Source organism: Aegilops tauschii, chromosome 3, assembly GCF_002575655.3.
Source record: "Aegilops tauschii subsp. strangulata cultivar AL8/78 chromosome 3, Aet v6.0, whole genome shotgun sequence".
Taxonomy (NCBI): domain Eukaryota; kingdom Viridiplantae; phylum Streptophyta; class Magnoliopsida; order Poales; family Poaceae; genus Aegilops; species Aegilops tauschii.
Window position 1 is genome coordinate 208665814 of NC_053037.3, and position 10042 is coordinate 208675855.

Consider the following 10042-nt stretch of genomic DNA (forward strand, 5'->3'; position numbering starts at 1 on the left):
CCTTTTCTATAGTAGTACTAATGTGTCTTCTTCTTCTTACGTCAAGTACACATTTACATGTCTTATGTATAATACTACTTGAGTCTTGTTTCCTTGACCTGCCTTTCCCCTGCTTCCACAATGGATTTTGATTTCGAGGATGAATCTGAGGGGAGGAAGAGAAGATCATCCTAGCACTCACCAAGGAAAATGCTATGCAAATTTCTCCTTTGCTTCTAGTTTGTGGTTCGTTAATTCATTTGTACATCTCTCTTAAATGGAACATCAGGGGAAATGGAGAGTTGACTCTTTGCCAATGCACTTTGTTCTTTATTTGCACTTTGTTGTCCTGCTACTGTTAATTTTTACTGCCATGGTGTTGATACTGCTTAGAATATGACCTGTGCCTAAATTTTAGTAGTATTTGTCGTCAAAAACATGATTGAATTGTGAGAAAGCAAGTTTTTGGAGTCTTCTTAGAGAATGCTGCTATTTAGTTTTTGTACACCAATATAATATTCACTATATTTACTCATGGTTGTTACTATTACCCATGCCCTCATGCTTCAGGATTGACTCCTAGCTGCTTGTGTATTTGTTTATTATTCTGTTCATTATTCTTTTCCTAGCTGTTGTATGTTGGAACATATTTCTTTCATTCTGACTTGACAGTGATAATAACGATCATTTCCTCTCTTTTGCAGGAGCTCCAGGCTGTAGAATTTGGATGATGGGAAGGCTTCATCTTTTTAGCCAATTATATGTTTGTGCGTGATTAAAAATATGTACTGGTTGTAATATATTATTACATAGCAGTACTTTTGAAGCTGTTCTAAATTCTTGGATGATGTGAACTATGGCACGCTTGTAATATATATAACATTCTCATTTTGGTCGTCATTTGTGATACTCTAGCAATGAAACAAATGCTATTTGGGCCGTAAAAAAATTGAACAGGATTGTGGAAAAAATTAAACTGAAAAAGGTGAAGACCCAGAAAATTGAAAGGCCAAGGCCCCAAAAGAAAAAGATTGTAAAACTTCCGAAGCTCACAAATAATGTGGTAGAAATGTTGGGCTTGGCCCGTGAAGCTGACCAAAAATTCACTGAAAAAAATTAAATAGCCTGAATTGTTGGGCTAGGCCCATGTAGAATAGCGAATTGGACCGGCTGATTTTAACCAACGACCTTTTCATTTGGTCGCAATTTTGCCACGTCAGCTTGCCACGTCGGATCCGACGTGGCCCGGGCAGACAGCTAGCGACAAAAACAGAAGGTCATAGGATCAACGACCTTTTGTTTTGGTCGTGGAGTTCCACGATCTTCTCACATAGAAGGTCGTTAATTTCAGTTTACGACTGCCAGCTTTTGACCTTCTGTTTTTGGTCACAAAAAGGTCACAAATGAAAAACAATGACCTTTCAATGACCAATAGTGATGGTCGCAAGTTGACATCATTTCTTGTAGTGATTGAGGATGATTCCAATTACTTGGCCGTTTGCAGTCTGGGGGCTAGATATGGTGGGACCTTTCAAAAGGTCCAAAGACAAAAAGACACACCTCCTGGTTGCGGTTGACAAATTTACAAAGTGGGTTGAGGCAGAGCCGGTCAATAAATCTGACGCGGTGACGGCGGTTCAGTTCATGAAAAAGGTGATTTTCCGTTTTGGCTTTCCTCACAGTATCATAACTGATAATGGCACTAATCTGTCCAAGGGTGCTATGAAAGAATTTTGTCAACGTGAGCACATCCGGCTTGACGTGTTATCAGTGGCTCACCCCCAATCCAATGGTCAAGCTGAGAGAGCCATTCAAGAGATTTTGCGAGGCATCAAGCCCCGGCTTATGGTTCCCTTGCAGAGGACGCCGGGTTGTTGGATGGAGGAGTTACCTTCCGTGTTATGGAGCATTAATACCACCCCCAACTGGTCTACGGGTTATACACATTTCTTCATGGTTTACGGGGCATAGGCGGTTCTCCCTAGTGACATCCGTCATGACACGCCCCGCGTGGCGGCTTATGTTGAAGCTGATAATGAAAAAGTGTTGGGGAACGTAGCAGAAATTCAAAATTTTCCTACGTGTCACCAAGATCAATCTAGGAGATGCTAGCAACGAGAGGGGAGGAGTGCATCTACATACCCTTGTAGATCGCGAGCGGAAGCGTTCAAGAGAACGGGGTTGATGGAGTCGTACTCGTCGTGATCCAAATCACCGATGATCCTAGCACCGAACGGACGGCACCTCCGCGTTCAACACACGTACGGAGCGGGGACGTCTCCTCCTTCTTGATCCAGCAAGGGGGGAGGAGAAGTTGATGGAGATCCAGCAGCACGACGGCGTGGTGGTGGAAGTAGCGGGATCCCGGCAGGGCTTCGCCAAGCGCAAGCGGGGAGCAAGAGGTGTCACGGGAGGGAGGGAGGCGCCAGGGCTTGGGGTGCTGCTCCCATGCGCCTCCCCGCTATATATAGGGGTGGAGGGGGCTGGTTTCTTGCCCTCCAAGTCCATTGGGGCGTTGTCAAAGGTGGGGGAAAGAAATCCCATCATTTCCCTTCCCCACCGATTGTTATCCCCTTTTTTAGGGATCTTGATCTTATCCCTTCGGGATATGATCTTATTCCTTCTAAGGTGGGATCTTGGTGCTCCTTGACCAGGGGTGTGGGGCCTTGCCCCCACTACCCACGTTCATGTGGGTCCCCCCATGCAGGTGGGCCCCACTTCGGAACCTTCTAGAACCTTCCCGGTACAATACCAAAAAATCCCGAACATTTTCCGGTGGCCAAAATAGGACTTCCCATATATAAATCTTTACCTCCGGACCATTCCGGAACTCCTCGTGATGTCCAGGATCTCATCCGGGACTCCGAACGACTTTCGGATTTCCGCATACTAATATCTCTACAACCCTAGCGTCACCGAACCTTAAGTGTGTAGACCCTACGGATTCGGGAGACATGCAGACATGACCGAGACGACTCTCCGGTCAATAACCAACAGCGGGATCTGGATACCCATGTTGGCTCCCACATGTTCCACGATGATCTCATCGGATGAACCACGATGTCGAGGATTCAATCAATCCCGTATACAATTCCCTTTGTCAATCGGTACGTTACTTGCCCGAGATTCGATCGTCGGTATCCCAATACCTTGTTCAATCTCGTTACCGGCAAGTCACTTTACTCGTACCGTAATGCATGATCCCGTGACCAAACACTTGGTCACATTGAGCTCATTATGATGATGCATTACCGAGTGGGCCCAGAGATACCTCTCCGTCATACGGAGTGACAAATCCCAGTCTCGATTCGTGCCAACCCAACAGACACTTTCGGAGATACCCGTAGTGCACCTTTATAGCCACCCAGTTACGTTGTGACGTTTGGTACACCCAAAACATTCCTATGGTATCTGGGAGTTGCACAATCTCATGGTCTAAGGAAATGATACTTGACATTAGAAAAGCTCTAGCAAACGAACTACACGATCTTGTGCTATGCTTAGGATTGGGTCTTGTCCATCACATCATTCTCCTAATGACGTGATCCCGTTATCAATGACATCCAATGTCCATGGTCAGGAAACCATAACCATCTATTGATCAACGAGCTAGTCAACTAGAGGCTTACTAGGGACATGTTGTGGTCTATGTATTCACACATGTATTACGGTTTCCAGTTAATACAATTATAGCATGAACAATAGAGAATTATCATGAACAAGGAAATACAATAATAACCATTTTATTATTGCCTCTAGGGCATATTTCCAACAAAAAGCACGTCAGGAAGCACTTGACCTGTTAGATGAGGAGCGTGACATCACAACGGCTCGTTCGGCGATTTACCAGCAAGATCTGCGTCATTACCATAGCCGCCGAGTTAAAACCAGAACTTTCCAAGAAGGTGATCTAGTGCTCCGGCTCATCCAAGATCAGACTAATATGCACAAGTTATCCCCACCTTGGGAAGGACCCATTGTGGTTAGCAAGAATCTGAACAACGGGTCATACTACCTTATCAATGTTCGAGAGCACAAAGACTCACGTAAGTCGGAGGAGGAGACCCACCGGCCCTGGAATATTACTCATCTTCGGCCTTACTACACCCGAGCCACCGGCTCTTCTGATGTACATATTTTGACAATGTATATATTATGATCAATATAATAAAGTCGGCATCCCTGTTAAAACAGGGCCTCTGTTGTTTTCTCTTTAAATAACGAGTTTTTGGTCACATGGGGGCTTCTGCTTTATAAAGCGAAGTTATGGTTACCCTTTGATCCGGCTTATAGGACACACACATCAAAAAACTTGGGGCTTGCTACCCAGATTAAAAGGGGACCAAAGAGAGTCTGATGCAAAAGCACAACTCAAACATAGGCGCCCATTGAGCACAGCTCAGAAATATTGCTTGGCGGCTCTTTTGTTCTAAAGAGCAAAGACTTTTTATAACCCTTGTAATAGGCTTAAAAGCCAGGCTATGAAGCCAGGTGTATTCACCTAAAACCCCGGGTTATCCTGCCTTTTTAAGTAAGCCACTCCGCCCAGGTATTCCTGGAATGACCCGCCGAACGTTTGATAAGTCAATCTTCCGCAGACCCTGAACTTGTCAAAGTTAAAACGACGATTGGTTATGTGAGGTCCATCTTATAAGGTTTGTAAAACAGTTTAACTCAGTGGCCTGTGCAGCCCGTGAAAGCACTCGATTTTCAGTCTGGCAGCCCATGAAAAGCCTCGTTTCTCGTTTGTTTTTTCATTTTGACGAATTTTTTGAGGTTTATCGAATGGGGCGCATAATGTTTTATTATCACAATTCGCTGGTGTTTATTAACCTGGCTTGGCTTTCGACTATAAGTCGTCAGTACATGATAAGTTAAGATCCGGTGTTTATTAACTGTAAGTCGCCAAGTATGAGATAAGATGATATCCGGTGTTTATTAACCCAGCCTGGCTTTGTTCATAAGCCGGCAATATACGATAATTACCAGTACTCAAATTTGGGTTATCATCCTTATTACACTGGATTGGTAAGCTAACAGTGTGATCAAATATCACAGGTATGACATATTTTCAATTATATATGGTTATCCTTAAGTCCAACCTTGGTTATAAACTATGTTAGTTTCCCATGGTTTTCTGTTGGGCATTATAACCCGTCTAGCGGTAAACCGCCAGGACACTTTTAATCTGTTGTGTGCAGGAACATATTCAAAATTGCTAAATATCATGCGCATACATGGCATATCTTAACATTGCGGATTAGCAGTGTCAAGTAAAGTGTCGGGGGAAACGACACCTATGGAATCACTGGGATCCCTTCTACGGTTGGCGGGCGCGGGGTTGTGCAAAGTGCGGGTCTGGTAGTCAGCACAAAGATCGTTTTACCCAGGTTCGGGCCGCGAAGATGCGTAATACCCTAGTCCTGCTTTGGTGTATATATCTGAGTGTTCTTGAGCTCTCGAACTAGCTATGGTTCCTGTCTAGTCCAAAAGGTCCGAATCCTTCTCCTGTACGCCTCGGGCCTCCTTTTATAGAAAAAGGGGTTGCGACAGTGGCACACAGGAGGTGGAAAGGTATACACACTACAAAAAAAGACACATCCATGACATTTTGGGCCGAACGAATTTTTTTTCTGTCATACATATGACACTTCTATGACGATAATTGTGACAAAACCCGGTATCATCATAGATGTGGTGGGCTCCTACTTCTATGACAAAAAATCATGACAGAAAATGGGCTTTTCGTCCTGGGCGGGCCGGAGACGCAGCTGCAAGACATTCTTTGGGCCGTCCATGACGGAAAGAACCGTGGTAGAAGCGAGGGCGAGGAAAATTTTGGCGAGTTCCCGGTTACGGTGGGAGGTCGGGGGCCGAGCGATGTGCGTTTCTCTCGTACACGTACACGCGTGTGTGCGAGGCGTTGGCTCTAACTGAACCCGAGCGAGGCGTTGGGCTCTAACTGAACCCGAGCGATTGCACTGCAGGCTACGCGTTACTGAACCCGAGCGATCGATCGATGGCTGTTAACTGAACCCGATCGAGCGATTCCTTCACTACTGCTGCTAACTGAAGCTGATCGATGCTGCCTCTGGGATGAATAGTGAGCATTGCAGGGGGGTTTGGATGAACAGTGAGTGGTGGCGTTGCCTCTGGATGAACAGGACCCCGTGGTGTGGTGGAGGGCTGGATGAACAGTAGACGGTGGAGGGGTGCCCGTGGAGGGGTGGTTGAATAGGACCCCGTGGTGTGGAGGGCTGGATGAACAGTAGACGGTGGAGGGGTGCCCGTGGAGGGGTGGTTGAACAGTAGCCGGTGGAGTAGCGCGCGGTGGAGGCTGGATGAACAGGAGCCCGTGGAGGCTGGAGGAGGTCGACGGTAGCCCGTGGAGGCTGGAGGAGGTCGACGGTGGAGATGAACAGTATCCCGTGGAGTCCCGTTTTGCGGTAGGCCACACCCCTCCCGATGAACAGGACCCCCGTTTTGACCGTAGGAGGTCCGTTTCGTCCGTTTTGCGGTACGCCACACCCCTCCCGATCAACAAGACCCCCGTTTCGACCGTAGGAGGTCCGTTTCGTCCGTTTTGCGGTATGCCACACCCCTCCCGATCAACAGGACCCCTGTTTCGACCTAGGAGGTCCGTTTCCTCCGTACGCCACACCCCTCCCGATCAACAGGACCCCGTTCCGAACGTAGGAGGTCTGTTTCCTCCGTTGTGCGGTACGCCAGGCCTCGTTTCCATCGCCTGTTCCGTCCAAGCCCTCCCGATGAACACGACCACGCATTCCGTTCTGACCCAGCCGGTTGGCTCCCACGCGTTCCGTTGCCTCTCGATCAACACGACGCATTCCGTTGCCTCCCCATGAACACGACGCATTCCGTTGCCTCCCCATGAACATGACGACGACGTTGTTTCTCCGTTCTGACCCAGCTATGTACACGAGCCCTGGCCGTACGTATGCGCGAGTAGGCGCTCGAGACCCCGCCCGTATGTACACATACGTGGCCGTATTTTCTTTCTTGCACCCTGGCCGCTGTACGTACGTGTACATGCTACGTGCGCGCCTCTACTACGACACGTGCGCGCCTCTACATCCACCAGTATATATGTACGTACAAGTTCGTGACCAGAATGACAACGCCACGACGCTTCGACCAGGTGGGTCCTGACTGTGAGGCACTTCCTTGCCTGTGAAGATGTAGCTGGTGGGTCCCAGCAGTCAGGGGGGCGAATCGTTTTTTTTTGCCCGGACGCACTTCCTTGCATGCGAAGATGTAGCTGGTGGGCCCCAGCAGTCAGGGGCAAACGTTTTTTTTGCGAAATACGGTGGCCCGTCCGGTGGGTCCCCGCTGTCAGGTGGAGGAATAATTATTTTGCACGTAATAAGGAGGCACTTCGTTGCTGCGGCCGTGGACCCAGCTGTCAGCCTCTCCACATACAGTCCATGTCCGATGGAAGCCGTTCCTTGACCATGTTGACCACGCCGCGCCGAGAGCACCAGGGCGGTGGACGACGGCGAGGTCTAGGAAGGGGACGACGCGGAGCCGGGGAAGACACGGCAGTGAATGCCCATGCGTAGAGGAGTACGAGGGTTCACTGGTTCGCTGCGGTGTGAGGCTGCCATCGCCGCAGAATAACAGGGGGTGTGGGTGAGTAGAGGGATGGCCTGGCCAGTGGTGGGAGTAGTAGGGGGCGGTGAGGCCTCCGCCGCATCGCAGCCGGCCACGGGAGGCAGGAGCACGAGGCACGACCGGCGCTGGTTTGGGTGGCTGGAGCAAGAAGACCAGAGGTTGAAGAAGCACTACGACCGTTGGATGGACATCGTATGGTCACTGGAGCTAGAATCGTGCATATTGACTAAGTTGACAAAGCCCTCCGTCCCCGTCAGCTTAGTAGGCCCACAAGTCAGCCTGCCACTATATTGGGTCCCAGCTAACAGGGGGAGTATTCATTTTTTTTGTGCGTAATAAGGAGGCACTTCCTTGCGTGCGAAGATATAGCTGGTTGGTCTGAGCTGTCTGCGGCGGTAACGTTTTTTTCACGAAATACAAAGGCCCTTTCGGTGGGTCCCTAATGTAAGGTGGAGGAATCATTATTTTGCGCGTAATAAGGACACATTTCCTTGCGTGCGACCGTGGACCCAGCTGTCGGCCTCTCCACGTACAGTCCACTTCAGATGCATGTCGGTCATTGACCACGTTGACCAGGCCGCGCCGAGAGCACCAGGGCGGTGGACGACGGCGAGGCCTAGGAAGGGAACGACACGGAGGCAGGGAAGACTCGGCAGTTGTTTCCCACGCGGAGGGGAGTACGACTGTACGAGGGTTTACTGGTTCATCTGCCGTCGCCGGAGAATAACAGCAGGTGTGGGTGAGTAGAGGGATGGCTAGGCCAGCGATGGGAGTATGGTGGGGCGGTGAGGCCTGCGCGGCAGCACAGCCGGCTGCGGGGAGGAGGGAGCAGGCAGTCCCACCGGCGCTTGTTTGAGCGGCTGGAGCAGGAAGAGCAGAGATTGAAGAAGCACGACGGCCGTTCGATGGACATCCAACAGTCACTGCTTGTGCGTCAACCTATTTTTTTAGGAAAGCCTCAAATCTGTGGAAAATAGCATACAACCCATCTGCCATTATTTCTAATAATTTACAGCCCATTTGCTAATTCTTAAGGTTTTTTTGGAGCCCATATTCTTTTTGTTAGCATTACAGCCCATATTGTGGCCACGGTTAAAAAATTATACGAAATTTTGCATATTTCGGCGCGGTCCGAACTGTTTTTAATCCCGAAATTTCGACTCACATTCAAACTAATTTTAAAAATAAATGTATATCAATATAAAATCCAACAAATTCTCCACGCATAAAAATTAATGTAATTTAAAATCTCGAAATGAAAAAAAGATATTTGAAACTAATTGCCGGTTTGATGTGTTTTAAAAATGTACAGCCCATTTCTCATTAATGATAGGCCATTTTCTCGGCCAGCCGAATGAAGCTCTCCTCGTCTTGAAAGATTTGCAGCCCAACAGGCCTGACAAAGCGACTTACTTGGAAAATCACAAAAAAACTGGGCTGTGGCCGTGGACCCAGCTGTCAGCCTCTCCATGTACAGTACTCTTCCGATGGAAGTCGGTCGTTGACCACATTGACCACGCCGCACTGAGAGCACCAAGGCGGTGGATGACGGTGAGGCCTAGGAAGGGGACGATGCGGAGCCGGGGAAGACGCGGCAGTGGATGCCCACGCGGAGAGGAGTACGAGGGTTCACTGGTTCGGCTGCGGCGTGAGGCTGCTGTCGCCGCAGAATAACAGGGGGTGTGGGTGAGTAGAGGGATACCCTGGGCCAGCGGTGGGAGTAGTAGGGGGCGGTGAGGCCTCCGCGGCATCACAGCCGACCACAAGAGGCAGGAGCACGCGACACGACCGGCGCTGCTTTGGGCGGCTGGAGCAAGAAGACCAGAGGTTGAAGAAGCACTATGGCCGTTGGATGGACATCGTACGGTCACTGGAGCTAGAATCATTCATATTGACTAAGTTGACGAAGTCCTCCGTCCTCGTCAACTTAGTAGGCCCACAAGTCAGCCACCCACTATGGTGGGTCCCAGCTAGCAGGGGGTATTCATTTTTTGGTGCGTAATAAGGAGGCACTTCCTTGCGTGCGAAGATATAGCTGGTGGGTCCGACCTGTCAGCGGGGGGAACGTTTTTTTTGCGAAATACAGAAGCCCTTCCCACGTACAGTGCATGTACAGTGCGTAATAAGGAGGAACTTTCCTTGCGTGCGACCATGGACCTCGTGGGTCCCAGCCGTCAGGCTCTGCACGTACAGTCCTCTTCCTATGACTCTCGTATGTTGACCACGCCGCGCCGAGCGCACCGAGGCGGTGGACGACGGCGAGGCCCCAGACTGGAATGACCCGGAGATGGGGAAGACGCGGCAGTGGAGTCGTAGACGGAGAGGAGTGGGAAACTTGACTGATTCGGGTTTGGGGTGGGCCTACACTCGGCAGAGAATAACAGGAGGTGCGGAGTGGAGGGATGGCCTGGCCGTCGGCGGGGTAGCGTTT

At 49.5% G+C, this 10042-nt stretch overlaps 1 long non-coding RNA gene across 1 annotated transcript; it reads left to right on the forward strand.

Annotated features, from left to right (window-relative positions):
- Positions 1–6: 6 nt before the first annotated feature.
- Positions 7–879, forward strand: LOC123497844 (uncharacterized). Its single transcript, XR_006672064.2, has 2 exons — positions 7–225; positions 684–879. It is a non-coding gene; the product is annotated as an uncharacterized lncRNA (long non-coding RNA).
- Positions 880–10042: the final 9163 nt, after the last annotated feature.